Below are 24761 nucleotides of genomic sequence, written 5' to 3'. Positions count from 1 at the left end.
ACTCCAGCCATCCTTTTCTACCTAAGTGGAGGAGGAAGACAATGACAAAAACACCTGTGAAATTCACAGTGCAGAGGAACAGGTTCACTAAAGGACAGAGACCTGATCATAGGACTATAGAATGCTTTACCTCCTATGCCTGAGCACCACATTATGAAAAGCATATTTACAGTAGTTCCTTTTACCCAGTACATCATGTCTTGCTATCAAGAAAAAATTACATGGAGACCAAAAGACAAAAAACACAGTTTGAAGAGACAGAGCAAGCTTCAGAACCAGACATGGCAGGGATGTTGGAATGATCAGACCAAGAATGTAAAACAACTATGATTACTATGCTAAGGGCTTTCATGGATAAAGCAGACAGCATGCAAGAACAGATGGACAATGTAAGCAGAGAGATGCAAATCCTAAGTAAAATCTAAAAAGAAATGCTACAGATCAAGAACACTGTAACAGAAGTGAAGAGTACCTTTGATGCTCTAATTGGTAGAGTGGACACAACTGAGGAAAGAATCTCTGTGCTCAAGGATATCTCAACAGAAACCACTAAAACCTTACCTAGAGAGGAACCAAAACCAAAATTACATCTGACTTATCCTCAGAAACCATGCAAGCAAGAAGAGAAAGGAGTGAAGTATTTAAAGTGCTGAGAGAAAATAACCACTGACCCAGAATTCTGTACACTGTGAAATCATCCTTCAAAAATGCAGGAGAAATAAAGACTTTCCCAAACAAAAATTGGTGGAATTTGTTGCTGATAGGGCTGCCTTTCAAGAAATGTTAAAAGAAGTTCTTTAGAGAGGAGGAAAATAGTATAGGTTAGTAACTTGGATCTGTAAAAAGAAAGGAAGGACATTGAGTAATATTTCATTTATTCCTCCATTGGTGGGCACTTAGGTTGTTTCCATATCTTCGCCATTATGAATAACGCTGTAATAAACATGGGTGTGCATAAGGAAGAAAATCTCTTTGAGATCCTGTTTTCATTTCCTTGAGGTATATACCCAGACGTGGAATTGGTGGATCATATGGTAGATATATGTTTAATTTTTTGAGACATCTCCATATTGTTTTCCATAGTAATTGAACCAATTTACATTTCCATCAGCAGTGTACAAGTGTTCCCTTTTCTCAACATCTTTGTCAACACTTGTTATCTCTTGTTTATGTGAGGATACCCATTCTAACAAGTGTGAGATGATAATTGCATTGTGGTTTTGATTTGTATTTCCCTGATTATCACTGATGATGAGCATCTTTTCAAGTACCTGTTGACCACTTGGATGTCTCCTTTAGAAAAATTTGTCTATTTGGATCTTCTGCCCATTTTTAAATTGAATTTTTTTTTTGTTATTGAGTTGTTTATGTTCTTTATATGTTTTGGATATTATTCCCTTATCTGATATATGGCTTGCAAAAATGTTATCCTATTCTGTGGTTTGGCTTTCTGTTTTATTGATGGTTCCCTTTGCTGTACAGAAGCTTTCAAGTTTGATACAGTCCCATTTGTTGATTTGTCATTTTTACTTTTGGTGTCATATCCAAAAAATCACTGTCAAGACTAATATCAATGAGCTTCTTCCGTAGATTTTTTTCTAGGAATTTTATGATATCAGATCTTATGTTTAAGTCTTTCATTCATTTTGAATTAATTTTTGTGAGTGGTATAAGATAGCGGTACAATTTCATTGTTCAGCCTGTGTTTATCCAGTTTTCCCAACCTCACTATTGAAGAAACTATCCTTTCCCCACTGGGTGTTCTTGGTTCTCTAGTCAAATACTAGTTGACTGTATATATGGGGGTTTAATTCTGAGTTTTCTATGCTGTTCCATTGGTTTAGTTTTGTGCCAGTTCCACACTGTTTTTATTACTATAGTTTTGTAGTATAGTTTGAAATCAAGAGTGTGATATTTCTGGCTTTGTTCTTTTTCCTCAGGATTGCTTTGGCTATTCAGGTATTTTGTGGTTCCATAAAAATTTTAGGATTTTTTTTCTATTTCTGTGAAGACTGCCATTGGAGTTTTATGAAGCTTGTCTTGAATCTATAGATGGCTTTGAGAGTATGGACATTTTAACAATATTAATACTTTTGATCCAAGAACACAGGATGTTTTTCCATTTGTGTTTCCTTTGATTTCTTTCATCAGTCTTGTAGTTTTTGTTAACTTCCTTGGTTAAAATTGTTTCTAGGTATTTTATTGCTTTTGATGCTATTGTGATGGGATAGTTTTCTTTACTTCTTTTTCAGATGTTTCATCATTAGTGTATAGAAATGCAACTGATTTTTGTATGCTCATTTTGTAATCTGCAAGTTTACTGAAATTGTTGATTAGTTCCAATAGTTTTTTGGTTTAGTCTTTGGGATTTTCTATATACAGAGTCACATCACCTGCAAATAGTGACAATTTTACTTCTTCCTTTCAGATTTGTATGCCTTTTATTCCTTTGTCTTGCCTACTTGCTCTAACTAGGATTTCCAGTACTATATTGAATAACTGTGGTGAGAGTGGGCATCCTTGTCTTCTTCCTGATCTTACATGGAAAATTTTCGATTTTTCTCTAATGTGTATAAAGTTTGTGGTTTTGTTACATATGGCCTTTATTATGTTGAGGTATATCCCTTCTATACCTAATCTATCCAGGGTTTTTATCATGAAAATATGCTATATTTTGTGAAATGCTTTTTCTGCATCTATTGAGATATAATCATGTGACTTTTATCTTTCATTTTATTAATGTGATGTATTACAATATATTGACTTGCATATGTTGAACCATTCTTGTGTCTGAGGATAAATTCCACTGGTCATGATGAATAATCATTTTCATATGTTCTTGAATTTGGTTTGCTAATATTTCGTTGAGAATTTTTGCATTTTTATTCATCAGGGATATTGTTCTATACTTTTCTTGGGGTGTTCTTTTCTGGCTTTAGTGTTGGCATAATGCTAGCCTCATAGAATGAGCTTGGAAGTGTTCCTTTTTCCTCTATTTTTTGGAAGAGTTTGAGAAGGATTGTTGTTAATTCTTTAAATGTTTGGTAGAATTCACCAGTGAATCTCCCTAGTTCTGGAGTTTTCAGTGTAGGGAGGCTTGTGATTACTGATCCAATCTCTTTACCCATTATTTGTTCAGATTTTCTATTTCTTTCTGTTTCAGTTGTGTATTTTGAGGAATTTATAAGCTTATTCTAGGTCATCTAAGTTGTTAGCATATAATTGTTCATAGTGCCCTCTAATGATTCTATGTATTTCTGTAGTATCACTTAAAATTACTCCTCTTTCACTTCTTTTTTTTTTTTTTTTTAATCAATATATTTATTTATTTTATTTTTGGCTGTGTTGGGTCTTCGTTTTTGTGCGAGGGCTTTCTCTTGTTGCGGCAAGCGGGGGCCATTCTTCATTGTGGTGCACGGACCTCTCACTGTCACAGCCTCTCTTGTTGTGGAGCACAGGCTCCAGATGTGCAGGCTCAGTAGTTGTGGCTCATGGGCCCAGTTACTCCGTGGCATGTGGGATCTTCCCAGACCAGGGCTCGAGCCCATGTCCCCTGCACTGGCAGGCAGATTCTCAACCACTGCGCCACCAGGGAAGCCTTCCTCTTTCACTTCTAATTTTTTTTTTTTGAGTCTTGTCTTTCATTTTCCTTAGGCACTCTGGCTAAAGAGCTGTTGATTTTGTTTATTCTTTGGAAGAAAAAGGTCTTAGTTTCATCAATCTTTTCTAGTATTTTTATGGTCTCTATTTCATTGATTTCTGCTCTAATCTTTATGGTTTCCTTCCTTTTGTAATTTTGGGCTTGGTTTGTTCTTTTTTCAGTTCCTTGAGGTGTAAAATTAGGTCGTTTATTTGAGATATTTCTAATTTCTTAATGTATGCATTCATCACTCTAAACTTTCCTCTCAGAACTGCTTTTGCTGTACCCTGTTAAGTTTTGATATATTTCCATTTCCATTTGTTTCAAGATAAATTTTTATTTCTCCTTTGATCTTTTTTGATCCATTGGTTGTTCAGAAGTCTGTTGTGTAGTTTCCACATATTTGTAGATTTTCTAGCTTTCCTATTGTTGATGTCTAGTTTCATACTGTGGTCAGGAAAGATAGTTGGTATGATTTTAATCCTCTTAAATTTGCTAAGATTTCTTTTGTTTCCTATTGTATGATCTATTCTTAAGAATGTTCCATTGCACTTGAGAAAAATGTGTATTCTGCTGTTGTTTGATAGCATGTTCTATATATACCTGTGAAATCCATTTGGTCTAAAGTGTGGTTCAAATTCAAAATTCCCTTGTTGATTTTCTGTCTAGATGATCTGTCCATTGCTGAGAGTGGGGTATTGAAGTCTTCCACTACTGTTGTATTGTTGTCTATTTTTCCCTTTAGACTTCTTAGTATTTCCTTATTATATTTCAGTGCTCTGACGTTGGGTCCATATATATTTACAATTGTTATATCTTCTTGATGTATTGATCCCTTTATCATTATTTAATGTCTTTCTTTGTCTCTTGTTACCATTTTTGGCTTGAAGTTTATTTTGTCTGATGTAAGTATGGCCATCCCCACTTTCTTTTGGTTTCTACTTGCATGGAATATTATCTTCCATCCTTTCACTTTGAGCTTATGTGTGTCTTTAGAGCTGAAATTAGTCTCTGTAGGCAGCATACAGTTGGGCCTTTTTTTAAAAAAAAATCTATCCAGCCACTCTGTGCCTTTTGACTGGTGAATTCATTCAGTTTGCATTTAGAGTGATTATTGATATGTAAGGACTTACTATTGTCATCTTGTTATTTGCCTTCTGGTGGTTTTGTATCTCCGTTGTTTCTTTTTCCCTCTGTTTCTCTCTACCTTTGTAAATTGGTGATTTTCCAAGGTTATATGCTCAGTATTCTCTCAGCTGTGGAATGTCTTTTGGTTCTTTTTTTTCTTTTTGTAATTTCAATATCTTTTGTGAAGAACTCCTTCTACTCATTAATTTTATTCCTGAGTTCAGTGAATTGTCTTTCTGAGTTTTCTTGCAGCTTGTTGAATTTTTTCTATTGTAATAGGTATTTTTAATTCTTTATCAGTTAGGTCACAATATTTCATGCCTTTTGAGTTTGGTTACTGGGTGTCCTGGTATAAAGTGCAGAGGCACTTTTGTTCTGTTATAAATGTCCAATTAGTTGTAAGTCAAAAGGGGGAGAAAAAAAATGACTTAAGACATCATGATGCTGATGTCACTCCTCAATAATCACTTTGAAGGTCAGTGGTCTAAATGCACTAGTTAAAAGACAGAGACTGTCAGAGTGGATTAAAAAACAAGACCCAATGATATGTTGCCTACAAGAAACCCACTTTAAATATAAATACAGACATAGAGTAAAAGTTAATGAATGGAGAAACATACAGTTATCCCCTGCTTTCTGAAAGTGCTTATGTCACTTCGCTTTTATGAAAGACCTACATTAGTATGGTGACAGCTTTTTTTGTAAAAGTGAATATCCTCTCTGGATTTCTTTCAGTAAGCAAAAAACAGGTATTAACATAGGTTTTTTTGTAAAAGTGAGTGGTGTAATACAAACTTTTGGAAAGCAGAGTATATTCTCCGCTATAAGTAATTTTGGCTTAGGAAAGATTTTACAGGAATGCTCTACTTTCGAATAGAGGGGGAAATTTTACTATGCTGAAACTAATCAAAAGAAAACAGGCATTGCTATGCTAATTTCAGACATAGTAGGTTTCAAATAAGGGAAGTTATCAGGGATAAAGAAGATTGCATAATGATAAAGTGGGCAGTTCTCAAAAAATACAAACAATCCTTAACATGTATGCACCTATCAACAGAGTGCCAAATCACACGAGGTAAAAACTGATAGAGCTTCAAAGAGAAATAGATGAGTCCACTATTACTTGGAGACTTCAACACCCCTGTATCAAAAATGGACATACCAAGCAGGCAGAATATCAGTAAGGACATAGCTGAATTCAACAAAACCAGCAATCATCTGGATATAATGGTCATCTATAGACTACTTTATCCAACAGCAACATAACACACATTCTTCTCAAGCTCACACAGAACATTCACCAAGATAGATCACATTTCAGGCCACAAAACATACTTTAACAAATTTGAAAGAGTAGAAATGGTAAAATTTCTACTTTCAGACAACAATGGAATTAAATCAGAACAGAAAGATAACTGGAAAATCTCAAAACATATGGAGATTAAACAACACATTTCCAAATAATACATGTATTAAAGAGGAACTCTTAAGAGAACTTTTTTAAAAATGAGCTAAATGAAAACACAACTTGTCAAAATTTGTGAGATGCAGTGAAGGCAGTGATTAGAGGGAAATTTATAGTATTTAATGCATGTATTAGAAAAGATTAAAAGAACACAGCACATGTATTTTTCTTTTCTAGTAGGTTGTGAGTGACTTCTTGATATTTATATAGCTCTAGCATTCAGCATATATCTGGAAATAGTTGATACTCAGTGAATTAATGAGTGAAAAAAGTGTTGCATAAACACGAGTAATAATGCAACGCAGTAAATAAGTTAGTATCAAGAGTCAGACAGATATTGCTGCAATATCATACAGATATTGATTACATCCAGGGCAATGGTAGATCAGTGGTGGTTGGAACAGATGGGAGGTCTGTCAGGAGGTGAAATATGATTTTAAGGGGCACTAAGATTTGGATAAGAGCATGAAGGAAGTGTAAATTTTAGAAATAAACACAGTATGAGCATAATGAGGTGTGATCTTGGAGGTTTAGGAACTAGAATGTGGAGAGATAGGACATTATTTTGTACATAAGAGAGACATTGAAGCTTTTGAATGGTATACAGGATTATTTTTTAAAAGTTAATTTGAAGATATCTGTGGAATTTATTGGAAAGAGAAAAAAGTGGCAGTAAGAAGAACATAATAAGCCTATTGATGTAGTATAGGAATTATACAAAAGAAGCTTGGGCTAAGGTGGTGGTAGATAGGGTAGATGAGCTCTCTATTTATAAAGGACTTTTTACATCCAAAAGTAAGGAGTTTTAAAGGAAGACTAGAAATTACTGTACACATGCTTTGGACTGGATTGTTTCTAGAATTTCCCCCTATAGGTGTGCTGAAATACTCATACACTTGAAGCTATTTCATCACCAAATATTTATAGTGTCTTCTACATACAAACGAGTTCCTTTCCAAGAGCGCATTCATAGGTCCAACTTGTTTGTAAGTGCAACAAAGTTAGCCTCGGTATGCAACTAACACAATCAGCGATATAGTGTTGTATTGTAATCGTTTAATAATACTTTTCACACAAATAATACATAAAAAACAAAAAAAAACACAAAAAAATAAAGAAAACATTTTTAATCTTACAGTGCAGTACCTTGAAAACTACAGTAGTGCAGTACAACAGCTGGCATACAGGGGCTGAACAGGCAAGAAGAGTTACTGACTGGAGGAAGGAGAGGAGGTGGGAGATGGTAGAGCTGAAGGATCATCAGCAATAAGAGACAGAGGGCAAGATGCAATTTCACTCACGCCTGACATTGATGGAACACATGTTCGCATCTTTGAAAGTTCATATGTAGGGGAACTTTATTGCACACCTTGAATGCCTCAGAGTATTTTAGGCATCAGAGATGAAGCTATGAATTAGACAAACAATATTACTGTTGTCACTGATATTGTATTAGTCTGAGAAATACAGAAGTAGTCAGGAAAGCCCAAAACCATAACTGTAAAAATTGATAAAATAAATTCAGTGCTAAGAAAGGACAATATTTCATAAAGCAATCTTTAAATCCTCTTTGAGAAAGTTGCATATTAACTGAGATCTGATATCATTAGAGGTGTCACTATGCAGGGAAACAGAATTCCAGGGAGAGGAAAAAGCAAGTGTAAAGATCCTGAGGTGGAAATAAACTTGATATGTTTGAGGAGCTGAAAGGAGATTGGTGAGGTTGGAGAATAATGAGCAAGGGAGAGAGAGGTAAGAATTTAAGTTGTAGGGAATTCCCTCGTGGTCCAGTGGTTAAGACTCCGTGCTTCCACTGCAGGGGGCCCGGGTTTGATTCCTGGTTGGGAACTAAGATCCCACAAGATGCACAGAATGGCCAAAAGAACCAAAAAACAAAAATTAAATTGTAGAATTATGTAGTGGCTATATTATATAGGGTTTTATTACTTACGGTAAGAAATTTGGATTTCAGTTTTAGTGCAATGGGAAAAAAAATCAGTATTTTCAGTTCATGGTGACATGGTTGTATCTATCTTGTTAAAGTATCACTTTGGTTAGCTGGGGAAAATGTACTATGAGAGGGCAAGAATGAAGACAGGAAGGCTAGTTGTCCTGCAGTTAGCTGTTCAGCTGAGAAGAGTGAGAATTTCTGCCATGACAGCAGTTGTGGAGATAGAGAAAAGCAAGTTTTGGGATATGTTTCAGTGGCAAAGTTTACAGGGCTTGCTGATCGATTAGATTGGGGATTTGAGTGAAAGAGAAGATTCCAGAATGACTATTAGGTTTTTGATGTGAATACCTGGATTATTGGTGGTGCTATTTATTGAGATGGAGAATGTGATAGTAAGATGGGTTTGCAAAAGAAAAGTCAAGAATTTTATCTTGTACTTTCAAGTTGCAGAAGTCTGATAGATGTCAAATGAACATATTTGTGAATGAGCTTGGAAAGCAGGGGTGGGGGCAGAGTTGCAAATATTTGTAATTTTCAGCATATAGATTATAATCAAAGCCAATGGGGAGAGGAAGATGAGATGACCTAGGACAAGAAAATAGAGAAGTGGAACATTGCAAAGAAATTGGCAGTGGAGTAGGAACTAGCAAGTAAAACTGAGAAGGAATGGCCAGAAAGGTTGGAGGGAGATGGAAGAGTTTAGCACCAAAGAAGATGCTTCATGCAGGGCATTTGAGGGAGAAGAGGGCAGAGTTGTGACCATTGGATTGGTAACAAAGAGATTGTATTTGACTTTAGAAAAAACTTTTGTATGAAATAGAAGGACTGGGAGCCTGAGAGATGAAAAGATGGTTATAAATTGGAGTTGGTGAGTATAAGCAACAGTTCATAAGTTTTACTCTGGGTGGGAGTGTAAAGGGAAATGGGACTTGAAGTCATGGGAAGATTTCTTGATTTTCTTTTTTTATTTAAGTTGGGAAATGAGGTTATTGGAGACCGTAGGTTTGTTTGTTTGTTTTTTTTTTTTTTGAGACAGTAGGTTTTTAAGAAAGTGAAAGGACATGCGATGTAGAGGACCATTGGGGGAATTCTTCTTTGATAGGAATGAAGTGTTGTCGTCCACTGAAACAGAAGCGGAGGCTGAGAGTGAGGGAACAGATGCGGTAGCCTGGTAGATTTGATGGGAGGTTAGGAGGTTCCCGTAGGATTTTTTTCAGGGAAGTGTGAGTCAAGTTTGAAGGGGAAAAGGAGGATGTAGGGGTTAAAGTTTGAGGAGAGAAGAGATAGGGAAAAATATGAAGTTATCTCAGAGAGTAGAAGAGCAAACTTACTAGTGAGAAGTAGGATTGCTAGGCAGTGCTGAGAATCTATGAGGTTATGGTGATAAATTTAATGTGAAAGTAATCAGCAGTCTTATGATTCAGTTAAAGAGTACTTTAGTCTTAACAAAAATTCTATTTGGAAATAAATTCATAACAACTAACAAGATGCTAGGAAGGAATAAGATTTGGAATCAGCAGACCTGCTTTCCAGTCCCTGCTATGTCACTAAACTGTGTGACCTTGGAAAAGATTGCTTACTTTGTCTGAATTGTCACTTCTCTTTCAATGAAAGGGGAATAATATTAAAATGTAACTCATGAGATTGTTGTGATCATTAAGTGAAATGACGTGTATGGAAAATGGTCTGCAAGTCATACAATCCCATCTAAGTATTAGTTGTGAAAATGGTTATCAGTATGTTAAATATTATTATTATATCAAGAGTGCAGGGTGCAGCTAAAAATAAACTGTTTTCTTCTACCCAGTGGAGTGAACATCATTTTGAAAACTTTTAACAGAATTAATAAATTACTTTTTCATAAGTCCACTAAGTATAGTGAAGAAAAAGACAAATTCTAAAAAGCCAAAATCTAAATAAACATTCATTCAAGGTGTATATATTATGCAAAATTTGCAAATAAAACACAGACATCTAAACTATTTATATTATTTATTTTTACCATACTTAAAAATATATTAAATACAAATAAGATAATAATTGTATTATAATTATTAAATATATCAAAACTAAAGAAAATTATTCTTCTATTGGCCATATGTATTTTAAAACAGAGTTTACTTGAATTCTGCCAACCTACCTAGAAATAACCCTTTTTAAATGCCTTGAAAATGAAAGTAAAATGATTTTCATACTTTAGTCAAATTATTCTAAATCCAATTAATATTATTTAAAATTGGACAAATTTTATCAGATCTTCAAAAGAGGGTATCTTAAGTCCTACAAAAAAGTTTTTATTTATTTATTTTATCTTCCTTTGTGTGATACAGCCTAGGTTTATGAAGGGTAAAGTCTGGCAGCTCAGCAAAGTGAAATTATCCTATTTATTTGCTGACTAGCTCCAGTGTAGGCTTCCTTATGCTGCTTGCATTTGCTAAACCAGGACCTGAGGAGACCTGCCTCTTAAATAACAAGGAGAGAAGAGGGGTCTAGTGGCTAGAGTATTATTCTGACATCAGCACTTCAGGGATTCTGTCTTCAGCTAGCTGTTTCATTTAATCATTTAACTGTTCTCATTCTGCAGTTTGTATATAAAAAGAAAATATTTTTTCCCATGCCTTATAAATGTTCTAGGGCTTAATTATTGCTTGCAAACTTCCCTGAGCTTTCTGAAATAGAGTAGACATAATTATCCAATCTTACACATATACTTTGCTTAGGGGTTTTTCTGAATGCAGAATGGAAGATTATCCAAATTCATCCTGGTGATGTGTGAGAAATTTTGTAATGCTGATTACATATCACTGGGGATCAAATTAAGACCATCAAATGCCTTGCATATCAATCTCAAATCACACTGTACTTGAACCAAGGGCCTGGTGTTCTATTTACTAGATGATCACTTTCCTCTCCAAACGAATTAGCTTTTCTACAATGTGTGGACTGACAGAGTGGGAGTTTAGCAGGCCTTGGATTGTGTGCTTCTTGACTAAAGAAGGCTTGTTGATGCCTACCTTTTGTGGAGGTAATTTAAAACTGTTAAATAAACTATCAGCATACAATATTGATTATTCATTATTTTTATTTTTTTTGCAGTATGCGGGCCTCTCACTGTTGCGGCCTCTCCCGTTGTGGAGCACAGGCTCCAGACGCGCAGGCTCAGCGGCCATGGCTCATGGGCCTAGCCTCTCCGCTGCATGTGGGATCTTCCTGGACCGGGGCACAAACCCGTGTCCCCTGGATCGGCAGGTGGACTCTCAACCACTGCACCACCAGGAAAGCCCAGATTATTCATTATTCTTAAAGTGCAGGATTGTATATTCAGATTTATAAGGGATCATGGAAACATTCCGATGCATTTCAACATTACTCTTTAGAATATATTAATGTCTATGATTTTTATGAAATAGAAGATTGGGGGAAGAGATAAATCTACAAATACATATATTCATGGCTATCAAATCTCTTTGTATATTTTAAAATATAACATCAGCAAGATAAAATGGATAACAGAAAGACAAATAGCTCATAGGTAAAGGATATAAAGAACCAATTCAGAGAAAAGTCATCCAAATGATTAGTAAATATATAATAGAGGCTAAAGTTTTATAGTGGTCAGGATACTGTAAATTAAAGTTAACAATGAGCTATTATTTTATTTTTTGCCACTCAATAGAATGGCAATGGAATAATGAATGATTACATCTCCTGCTGGAGCAAATATGGTGGGGGAAGAGAGCCCTGTCACATACAACACTAGTGGAAATGTGGAATATTGCAACACACTTGGGAAAGCAATGTGACCACATTTATTAAGTCATACTTCCATTCCTTGGAGTCCTTGTAAATAAAACACTAGTAAGTAAGGATAAATAAGACATAAATTAAAGACCCGTCATCCGGGGTAAGGTTGAAGGCATTTTGGTAAGTCCATATTGAAGCTGAAAGTGCAAGTTGTCCCCACAAGTTTGTCCTCTCTTTCTATACAAATCAAGTCACAGCTGAGATGGATGTGGCTGCCTGGCCCGGGTCTTCCAAGGCCTCCTTGCAGCTAGGTGTGGCCTTGTAAATCCTTTCGTGTCAATGGAATGTGACTGCAAGTGACCTGTGCAATTCCCAGGCTGACCCATACACCTCCCACATGTGTTCCTTCATGCTTGTTTCTCCACTCAGGGTGGAAATAGCAATGACTAGAGCAACCTTGGATTCTATATGTTGAGGATAGGAGAACCGCCATCAACCTGGACCCCTGAACAACTGTATGAAACAAAGGACCGTGGGCGTGGACAGGGAGCAACTGGCTGGAACTGTTAGGTGAAAGAGAAACTTTATGGGTTTTTTGTTTTGCTTTGTTTTGTTTTTGTCGTTGATGTTTTAAAATCTCTTCATTTTCACAGTTTAGTCATTTACTCTAATGAATAACATACCATTAAACATTATGTAACCATTGGTAAGGATGAGTTAGATCTACACCAGCTGAGTAGGGGAGATTTTATTATAAAGGAAAAAGTTTACATAGGAGCCAATTTTTGTAAAATAAATGCGAAAGCATATAACTCAGTAGGACACACAGAGAAGGCTGAATATTGAAGTATCAAATAGCCAATCAACAAACCAAGTGAAAGTCATAAAGGCAGGAATTACATAGGTACTGTATAATGTAGAATTTGAAAATAACCATAGAAAGATTACATGGTAATTTTTTCTTTTCAAATTTTATGATTTCAATTTTTACTTGACTTCTGAACCCATTATGTTCTTTTATGCTGTGTTTCTCAATGTCTACTTAGTATCATCACTTGGATGTCCTGCAGGTACTTCATATGTAAAAAGAAGTTGATTCTCTTCTTGGGAATCAACAAACGATAAACATGTTGCTAAGCAAGTATTTTTGAGCACCTACAAAGTGTCAGATCTTGTGATACATGCTGGGTGATACAGAAACTAAAAACAGCCCCTGCCTTACAAGAATACATAGAAAAAGGAACCATAAAGAGATAATTCCAATAAAATTTAGTAAAATCATTGATATAGATAGGCCAGAGAAATGTAGGAGATTTAAAGAAGGGTCCCTTAACTCCATTTTAGATGCTAGGTTAATTTTCAGGGATAAGTTGCACTGACCCTGGTGAATCTTTGTGCTTTGGTGACACATTGTTAGTAACTTATGAACATTTATCATGTGTTATTACTGTTACTTACATGTTGGGAGGTAAATATCTTTTATGTTCACTACTCCATTTCCAGGTAAAGAACCAGGCATACATTGTTCTAAGATATGAGGAAAAGTGATGAAATAAACATGATTCTTATCTTCAAGGAACTCAAAGTCCTGTGGGAAGTAGAGACATATAAGAGAAGGTGTGAAAAAGTGTTCAAATAAATGGAAATTCAGAGACTATTCTTTTCTATTGCAACAAATATTTATCAGGACTAAGATATAGTTCTCTGGCTCCTAGTCGAGGGCTGCACTTTACTGTTCCATGTAGAACAACTGGGCCTCTGGGCTTCCCTGATCAACACAGATCCTGTGTATTTGGGTTTGTCTTGAGCTTATAGGAGCTTCAATATCCGGAAGGCAGGAGCCAGGTCCTGGATGGAAGATGACTAAGAATTGTGAGAGAAATCAACTTTGTAGTATACTAATTCTTTTACAATATACATGGCTCAAACACATGGGACAAAACCAACCACAAAATTATTATAAACTCATCGACTTTCTTATTTACCTTTTTAGTCCGATTTCTTTAGTACTGAGGGCAAGAATTGCAACTTTTCACTTTCAAATGTTTTGGAGGCTATTCTAAAGGAGGCAATACTTGGTGAATGGTTTCCTTAAGTGTTTACTGAAATTTTGCTGGCACTGATACACCATCTTTCTCTTGTGAATAATGATTCCAGGGAGAAATAATCTTAGAACTACAGCGCTATAAACATTCAGAGTTAGAGGTATTTAAATGTCATCCAGGTTAACCACTCACTCGATGCTTTAGATCAAGTTTCTGTAATGACATTTCAGGTCTTCCACAGACTGGCCCCAACCAACTCTCCATCCAGGTATCATATTGTTTATACTTGCTTGTAGGAAAGTCAGAGAACTAAATGTCTATTTAAAAGTAATTTCTGGCATGTTTTTGTGCTCATGCAAGTTACCATCTTATTTCGTCAGCATACCAATATCGGTAAGGGATCAAAGAACTTCATTTGGATTTTTATCATCTGAAAATTTCACTTTCAAATATAAGTAAGCATATATCTATAATGAAATGCAAAAATCTCCCTTATGCTTTATATCTTAAAATTTCCATGAGTGACTTGGAAGTATAAGTGTAAACTTATTACTGCAACAGAGAAATGTAAAAATTATTGATTGTGAAAGCTGCTAATTTTTTGTGAAAATATTGAGTATTAAGGATATTAAAATAATATGATATAAATGGATTGATTATTATGGAAACTCTAAAAGAATAGATTAGCTAATTTTAGGAAGAACATTATACCCTTTTTGTTCCCCAAACTTGTATTGAAATGAAGTTATAAGGCAGAAAAATGGAAAATAGATTGTGATGCAATTCTAATTGAAATATTTGACACTAAACAAAATAACTTTTAAAAATTGTATTTAATTATAAGTTATTCAATACTATTTAGGTTTCAATGACTTATCTAAATCTAGTGGTCAATTCAGTTCTCATATTACTTAAAGCATTAGAATTTGATACAGTTTATTACTACTTCTTGAAATATTTTCTTCACTTAGATTTCAGGACACCACACATTCTCTTTTTGATAGATACCACCCCTGCCTTTTGCTATTATAAATAAAGCAGCAACTAAGATGTTTATGGACCTAAGTTTTCAATTTTTTGGTAAATAGCCAAGAGTTGAATTGCTAGATCATAGGTGTATCTGAAAACCTGCTATCATTTTCCAAAGTGATTGTATCATTAGATCCATTAGATCTAATTGCTTCACATCCTTTTGTTCTAGTCATTTTAATGGTAACCATTCTAGTGGGTGTGTAGTGGTATCTCATGGTTTTAATTTATATTTCACTTGTGACCTATGATATGAAACATTTTTATTTGAATATCATCTTTTATTTGTAGGTCTAGTTTTTTTTTAAGTACCTGTCTGGATTCTTTTGCCCATTTCTAATTGATTTGTCAGTCTTTTTTGTTATTGATTTGTAAAAGTTATGTTGTTGAATGTATATATTGTCGATATTTTCTCCCAATATTTCTTTTCTTTTCTTTTCTTTTTTCTTAACAATGTCTGTTGATGAACAGAAGCTTTTAATTTTCCCAAAGTACAGTTATGATTTTTCTATGTTTAGTGCTATTTAGGTTTGATTTAAGATATTCTTTGCTACCTTTCCCATGTACTTCTGGATTCTATTCTGTTCTATTCTATTTTCCTACCTTTATGTCTATATGGCACCATCTTACTGAGTTTTGTAGTAACTATTAGAATCAAGCAGTGTATTTTCTTCAACTTTGTTCTTTTTTTTTTTAGAACATAGATTTATTTATTTATTTATTTATTTATTTATTTATTTATTTATTTTTTGCTGTGTTGGGTCTTCGTTTCTGTGCGAGGGCTTTCTCTAGTTGTGGCAAGCGGGGGCCACTCTTCATTGCGGCGCGCGGGCCTCTCACTATCGCGGCCTCTCTTCTTGCAGATCAGAGGCTCCAAACGCGCAGGCTCAGTAGTTGTGGCTCACTGGCCTAGTTGCTCCGCGGCATGTGGGATCCTCCCAGACCAGGGCTCGAACCCGCATCCCCCGCATTAGCAGACAGACTCTCAACCACTGCGCCACCAGGGAAGCCCCAATTTTGTTCTTTTTTCTCAAGATTGATTTGTTTACTCTAGGTTCTTTGTATATCTATATAAATTTTAGTATTGGCTTGCCAATTTTTACATAAAACCTGTTAGGATTTTGACTGGAATTATGTTGAATCTATAGATCAGTATTCAGACAAAAATATCTTTATAATAGTGAGTCTTCTAACCTATTGCTATAGTATACCTTCTTATTTATTTAGGGTTTCTGCAATTTCTTTCAGAATATTCTGTAATGTTCTATAGTTTTCTATATAGTGATCTTCTATGTCTTTTTTATGTTTATTGCCAGCTGTTTTGGATTTTTTCCTGCTACTGCAAAATGTACTGATTTAAAACTATTTAAATCTCCATTGTTTGTGGTTGGCATAAACAAATATAATTTGTATGTTAACCTTGTACCTAAGACTTGGTAGAATTCATGTATGAGATCTAATACTTTTTTCTGATAGACTCCTATGAATTTTTTAGGTGTAATTTATTTAATTTGCAAATAATGACAGTTTTACTTTTTCTTTTGCAATTTTCATTACTGTTATTTAAGTTTGTTCCCTTACTGTATCAGCTAGAACTCCAGTACAGTGGGAAAAGAAGTGGTGAGAACAGACATGCTGGGCTTTTTGTGTGTGTGTGAACTTAGTGACAGTGTTTAATATTTTAATGCTGTGAAGTTTGCTGTAGATTTTTTGTAGAAGTCTTCTATCAAATTGAGAATATTTCCTTTTATTTCTAGTTTTCTGAGTTTTTTTTTAAAAAAGACGCAATGCTGGATTTTGACTAATTCTTCTATTGCACTTATTGAGATTATGTAGTTCTTCCCTTTGTATTATTGGAATTAATCCCTCTTTTCTTATTTTACTATCCGTTTAACATACTGTTGGTTTGATTTGCTAATATTTTAAGTATTTCACAGTTATGTTTATGAAAGATATTTGACAGTCATGTTCTTTCCCTGTAATGTCATTGTCAAGTTTTGATTTTAGAGTATTATTGGTTTCAAAGCAGGTTGAAAAGTGTTTCCTTTTCCTCTATTTTCTGAAAGTGTGTGGGTGGTATTGGTATTTGTTTCCTTTAATGTTTGATAGAATTCACAGAAGCCATCTGGACAGGAGTTTTCTTTTCAGGAAGTTTTAAAATGATTGATTGAATTTCTTTATCAAAGAAAATGCTATATAGGCTGTCTATTTCTTCTTGTTTTAATTTTGATGAGTTGTGTAAGTCAATGAACTTGTCCATTTAATCTACTTCATCAAATGCATTGGCCTAAAGGTGTTAATTATAGTTCCTTATTATCTTTTTAATGGCTATAATATCTGTGTTGATGTACCAGTTTTTATTCTTTATATTGGTAGTTTGTGATTCTCTCTCTCTTTTTGTAAACCTGATCAAAATTGCTAGAGATTTGTCAATTTTACAATCTTTTCAAAGAGCCAAATTTTGTTGATTCTTTTTTGTTTTATATTTTATTGATCTTTATTATTTTTAAAAATACTTTTATCTATTTCATTATTTTATTCCTTCTATTTCCTTAGGTAACTTTAATCATTTTTCTATAACTTCTTAAGGTGATATCATAAGTGGCATCTCACAAAATTTGACATATTTTTTTTTTTCTATTATTACATTCAAAATATTTTCTAACTTCACTTGTGATTTCTTTGTTGACCTCTAGGTTATTAAGACGTGTATACTTAGTTTCCAAGTATTTGGAGATTTTCTAGATACATTATTGCTGATGAGTTCTACTTAAACTCCTTTGTGGTCAAAAATACTTTGTATGATTTCAATACTTTGAGAATTTTTGAGGCTTATTTTGTGGCTCATCATATGGTCTGTCTTGGTGAATATTCTATGGGCACTTGAGAAGATTCTGAATCCCGTACCTGCTGGGCATGTTGCATTATTATTTGATTAGGACAAGTTGGTTGAGAGTGTTATTCAAAATTTTCTTTAAATTTGTATGGATTGTTTGGTCTAGCTGTTCTATCAATCATTAATACAGGAATATTAAAGTCTCCAACAATGATTGTGGATCTATCTTTTTCTCCTTTTAGATTTGTTAATTTTTGTTTCATTTATGTTGATGCGCTGTTTTAGGTTCTTATGCATTAAGAATTGCTGTTTCCTTCATAAATTAACCATTTTATTATTATGAAATGCCTTTCCTCATCTTGGGAGATATTCTTTGTTTTTTTTGTGGGGGGGGAGTTTTTAAATTTTCATTTGAGTTTTTAAATTTAATTAAATTAATTAATTAATCTATTTATTTATTTATTTTTGTGGTACATGGGCCTCTCACCGCTATGGCCTCTCCCACCGCGGAGCACAGGCTCCGGACGCACAGGCCCAGCAGCCATGGCTCACGGGCCCAGCCGCTCCACGGCACGTGGGATCATCCCAGACTGGGGCACAAACCCGTGTCCCCTGCATCGGCAGGCAGACTCTCAACCACTGCGCCACCAGGGAAGCCCTATTTATATTTTTATACAGCAGGTTCTTGTTAGTCATCCGTTTTATACACATCAGTGTATACACGTTAATCCCAATATCCCAATTCATCACACCACCACCACAACCCTGCGCCACTTTCCCCCCTTGGTGACCATACATTTGTTCTCTACATCTGTGTCTCAACTTCTGTCCTGCAAACCAGTTGATCTGTACCATATTTCAAAGTTGCACATATATATGTTAATATATGATATTTGTTTTTCTCTTTCTGACTTACTTTACTCTGTATGACAGTCTCTAGATCCATCCACATTTCTACAAATGACCCAATTTCATTCTTTCTCATGGCTGAGTAATATTCCATTGTATATATATAACACATCTTCTCTATCCATTTGTCTGTTGATGAACATTTAGGTTGCTTCCATGACCTGTTTATTGTAAACAGTGTTGCATTGAAGATTGGGGTTCATGTATCTTTTTGAATTATGGTTTTCTCAGAGTATATGCCCAGTAGTGGGATTGCTGGGTCATATGGTAATTCTATTTTTAGTTTTTTAAGGAACCTCCATACTGTTCTCCATAGTGGCTGTATAAATTTACATTCCCACCAACAGTGCAAGAGGGTTCCCTTTTCTCCACACCCTCTCCAGCATTTGTTGTTTGTAAATTTTCTGATGACTCCCATTCTAACTAGTGTGAGGTGATAGCACATTGTAGTTTTGATTTGCATTTCTCTAATAATTAGTGATGCTGAGCAGATTTTCCTGTGATTCTTGGCCATCTGTATGTCTTCTTTGGAAAAATGTCTATTTAGGTCTCCTGTCCATTTTTTAATTGGGTTGTTTGTTTTTTAATATTGAGCTACATGAGCTGTTTATATATTTTGGAGATAAATCCTTTGTCCATTGATTCATTTGCAAATATTTTCTCCCATTCTGAGGGTTGTCTTTTCATCTCATTTATGGTTTCCTTTGCTGCACAAAAGCTTTTAAGTTTCATTAGGTCCCATTTGTTTATTTTTTTTTTACTTCCATTACTCTAGGAGGTGGATCAAAAAAGATCTTGCTGGGAATTATGTCAAAGAGTGTTCTTCCTGTTTTCCTCTAAGAGTTTTATACTGTCTGGTCTTACATTTAGGTCTCTAATCCATTTTGAGTTTATTTTTGTGTATGGCGTTAAGGCGTGTTCTAATTTAATTCTTTTACATGTAGCTGCCCAGTTTTCCCAGGACCACTTATTGAAGAGGCTGTCTTTTCTCCATTGTATATCCTTGCCTCCTTTGTCATACATTAGTTGACCATAGGTGTGTCGGTTTATCTCTGGACTTTCTATCTTGTTCCATTGATCTATATTTCTGTTTTTGTGCCAATACAATATTGTCTTGATTACTGTAGCTTTGTAGTATAGTCTGAAACCAGGGAGTCTGATTCCTCCAGCTCTGCCTTTTTCCCTCAAGATTGCCTTGGCTATTCGGGGTATTTTGTGTCTCCATACAAATTTTAAGGTTTTTTGTTCTAGTTCTGTAAAAACTACCATTGGTAATTTGATAGGGATTGCATTCAATCTGTAGATTGCTTTGGGTAGTAGAGTCATTTTCACAATATTGATTCTTCCAATCCAAGAACATGGTATAACTCTCCATCTGTTGGTGTCATCTTTAATTTCTTTCATCAGTGTCTTATAATTTTCAGCATACAGGTCTTTTGTCTCCCTAAGTAGGTTCATTCCTAGGTATTTTATTCTTTTTGTTGCGATGGTAAATGCGCGTGTTTCCTTAATTTCTCTTTCAGATTTTTCATCAATAGTGTGTAGAAATACAAGAGATTTCTGTGCATTAATTTTGAATCTGACAACTTTACCAAATTCATTGATTAGCTTTAGTAGTTTTCTGGTGACATATTCAGGATTCTGTATGTATAGAATCATGTCATCTGCAAACAGTGACAGTTTTACTTCTTCTTTTCCAATTTGTATTCCTTTTATTTCTTTTTCTTGTCTGATTGCCGTGGTTAGGGCTTCCAAAACTATGTTGAATAATAGTGGTGAGAGTGGACATCCTTGTCTTGTTCCTGATTTAGAGGAAATGCTTTCATTTTTTCACCATTGAGAATGATGTTTCCTGTTGGTTTGTCATATATGGCCTGTATTATGTTGAGGTTGGTTCCCTCTATGCCCACATTCTGGAGAGTTTTTATCATAAATGGGTGTTATATCTGGTCAAAAGCTTTTTCTGCATCTATTAAGATGATCATATGGTTTTTCTTCTTCAGTTTGTTAATATGGTATATCACATTGATTGATTTGCATATAATGAAGAATCCTTGCAACCGTGGGATAAATTCCACTTGATCATGGTGTATGATCCTTTTAATGTGTTGTGGGTTTCTGTATGCTCGTATTTTGTTGAGGAATTTTGCATCTATATTCATCAGTGATATTGGTCTGTAATTGTCTTTTTTTTGTAGTATCTTTGTGTGGTTATGGTATCAGGGTGAAGGTAGCCTCAAGGATAGAGTTTGGGAGTATTCCTTCCTCTGCAATTTTTTGGAAGAGTTTCAGAAGGGTGGGTGTTAGCTATTCTCTAAAGGTTTGGTAGATTTCACCTGTGACACCATCTGGTTCTGGATTTTTTTTTTGTTGTAAGATTTATTTATTTATTTTTTGTGGTACGCAGGCCTCTCACTGTTGTGGCCTCTCCCGTGTGGAGTACAGGCTTCAGAAACGCAGGCTCAGCAGCCATGGTTCACGGGCCCAGCTGCTCCACAGCATGTGGGATCTTCCCGGACAGGGGCACAAACCCATGTCCCCTGCATCGGCAGGAGGATTCTCCATCACTCGCCACCAGGGAAGCCTTGTTGGAAGATTTTTAATCACAGTTCCAATTTCATTACTTGTGATTGGTCTGTTCATATTTTCTGTTTCTTCCTGGTTCAGTCTTACAAGGCCATACCTTTCTAAGAATTTTTCTGTTTCTTCCAGGTTGTCCATTTTATTGGCATAGAGTTGCTTTTAGTAGTCTCTTAGGATGCTTTGTATTTTTGTGGTGTCTGTTGTCACTTCTCCATTTTCATTTCTAATTTTATGATTTGAGCCTCTCTCTCTTTTTCTTGATGAATCTGGCTAACGGTTTATCAATTTCGTTTACCTTTTCAAAGAACCAGCTTTTAGTTTTTTTGATCTTTGCTATTGTTTTCTTTGTTTCTATTTCATTTATTTCTGCTCTGATCTTTATGATTTCTTTCCTTCTGCTAAGTTTGGGTTTTCTTTGTTCTTCCTTCTCTAGTTCCTTTAGGTGTAAGGTTAGATTGTTTATTTGAGATTTTTCTTCTTTCTTGAGGTAGGTTTGTACAGCTATAAATTTCCCTCTTAGAACTGCTTTTGCTGCATCCCATAGGTTTTGGATCATAGTGTTTCCATTGTCATTTATGTCTAGGTATCTTTTGATTTCCTCTTTTATTTCTTCAGTGATCTCTTGGTTATTTAGGAACGTGTTGTTTAGCCTCCATATGTTTGTGTATTTTACGGGTTTTTTCCCCTGTATTTGATTTCTAATCTCATCACGTGTGGTCAGAAAAGATGCTTGATATGATTTCAATTTTCTTAAACTTACTGAGGCTTAATTTGTGACCCAAGATGTGATCTATCCTGGAGAACGTTCCGTGTGAACTTGAGAAGAAAGTGTAATCTGCTGTTTTTGAATGGAATGTCCTATAAATATCACTTAAATCTATCTGGTCTATTGTGTCATATAAAGCTTTTGTTTCATTATTTATTTTCATTTTGGGTGATCTGTCCATTGATATAAGTGAGGTGTTAAAGTCCCCCACTATTATTGTGTTACTGTTGATTTCCTCTTTTAGAGCTTTCAGCAGTTGCCTTATGTATTGAGGTGCTCCTATGTTGGGTGCATATATATTTATAATTGTTATATCTTCTTCTTGGATTGATCCCTTGATCATTATGTAGTGTCCTTCCTTGTCTCTTGCAACATTCTTTATTTTAAAGTCTATTTTACCTGATATGAGTATTGCTACTCCAGCTTTCTTTAGACTTCCATTTGCATAGAATATCTTTTTCCAATCCCTCACTTTCAGTGTGTATGTGTCCCTAGGTCTGAAGTGGGTCTCTTTTAGACAGCATATATATGAGTCTTGTTTTTGTATCCATTCAGCAAGCCTGCATCATTTGGTTGGAGCATTTAATCCATTCACGTTTAAAGTAATTATTGATATGTATGTTCTTATTTCCATTTTCTTAATTGTTTTGGGTTTGTTTTTGTAGGTCCTTTTCTTCTCTTGTGTTTCCCACTTAGAGAGGTTCTTTAGCATTTGTTTTAGAGCTGGTTTGGTGGTGCTGATTTCTCTTAGCTTTTGCTTGTCTGTAAGGCTTTTGATTTCTCCATTGAATCTGAATGAGATCCTTGCCTGGTAGCGTAATCTTGGTTGTACATTCTTCCCTTTCATCACTTTAAGCATATCATGACACTCTCTTCTGGCTTGTAGGGTTTCTGCTGAGAAATCAGCAATTAACCTTATGGGAGTTCCCTTGTACATTATTTGCCATTTTTTCCATGCTGCTTTCAATAATTTTTCTTTGTCTTTAATTTTTGCCAATTTGATTACTATGTGTCTTGGCGTGTTTCTCCTTAGGTTTACCTTGTATGGGACTCTCTGAGCTTCCTGGACTTGGGTGGCTATTTCATTTCCCATGTTAGGGAATTTTTTGACTATAATCTCTTCAAATATTTTCTCAGGTCCTTTCTCTCTCTCTTCTTCTGGGACCAGTATAATGCAAATATTGTTGTGTTTAATGTTATCCCAGAGGTCTCTTAGGCTGTCTTCATTTCTTTTTATTCTTTTTTCTTTATTCTGTTCCACAGCAGTGAATTCCATCATTCTGTCTTCCAGGTCACTTATCTGTTCTTCTACCTCAGTTATTCAGCTATTGATTCCTTGTAGTGAATTTTTCATTTCAGTTATTGTATTGTTCATCTCTGTTTGTTCGTTCTTTAATTGTTCTAGATCTTTGTTAAACATTTTTTGCATCTTCTTGATTTTTGCCTCCATTCTTTTTCCAAGGTCCTGGATCATCTTCACTATCATTATTCTGAATTCTTTTTCTGGTAGGTTGCCTATCTCCACTTTGTTTAGTTGTTTTTCTGGGGTTTTATCTTGTTCCTTCATCTGATACATAGCCCTCTACCTTTTCATCTTGTCTATCTTTTTGTAAATGTGGTTTTTGTTCCACAGGCTGCAAAATTGTAGTTCTCTTGCTTCTGCTGTCTGCTCTCTGTTGGATGAGGCTATCTAAGAAGCTTGTGTAAGTTTCCTAATGGGAGGACCTGGTGGTGGGTAGAGCTGGTTGTTGCTCTGGTGGGAAGAGATCAGTAAAACTTTAATCTGCTTGACTGCTGATGGGTGGGGCTGGGTTCCCTCCCTGTTGGCTGTTTGGCTTGAGGCAACTCAACACTGGAGCCTACCTGGCTTCTTGGGTGGGGCTAATGGCAGATTCTGGGGTGGCTCACACAAAGGAGTACTTCTCAGAACTTCTGCTGCCAGTGTTCTTGTCCTCAAGGTGAGACAAAGTCACCCCCCGCCTGTGCAGGAGACCCTGCAACACTAGCAGGTAAGTCTGGTTCAGTCTCCTATGGGATCACTGCTCCTTCCCCTGGGTCCCGATGCACATACTACTTTGTGTGTGCCCTCCAAGTGTGGAGTCTCTGTTTCCCCCAGTCCTGTCGAAGTCCTGCAATCAAATCCACTAGCATTCAAAGTCTGATTCTCTAGGAATTCTTCTGCCCATTTCAGGACCCCCAGGTTCAGAAGCCTGATGTGCGGCTCAGAACATTACTCCAGTGGGTGGACATCTGTGGTATAAGTGTTCTCCAGTTTGTGAGTCACTCACCCAGCAGTTATGGGATTTAATTTTATTGTGATTGCACCCCTCCTACCATCCCACTGTGGCTTCTCCTTTGTATTTGGATGTGGGGTATCTGTTTTGGTGAATTCCAGTGTCTTCCTGTCGATGACTGTTCAGCAGTTAGTTGTGATTCTGGTATTCTCACAAGAGGGAGTGAGAGCACGTCCTTCTACTCTGCCATCTTGAGGAAAATATATTCTTTGTTTTAAAGTCTCCTCTGCCTGTATTAATTGAATCATACAAGTTTTATTTTGAATAGTGTTTTAATAGTATATGTATTTCCATTTCTTCTTTTAACCCATCTGTGTCTTTACACTTAAGATATGTTTCTTGTAAACAGTATGTAGTTGGGTTTTTTAAAA

This window comes from Phocoena sinus, chromosome 8, assembly GCF_008692025.1.
Source record: "Phocoena sinus isolate mPhoSin1 chromosome 8, mPhoSin1.pri, whole genome shotgun sequence".
Lineage (NCBI taxonomy): Eukaryota > Metazoa > Chordata > Mammalia > Artiodactyla > Phocoenidae > Phocoena > Phocoena sinus.
The sequence above is the reverse complement of the archived record's forward strand: the minus strand, read 5'-3'. Positions refer to the sequence as shown.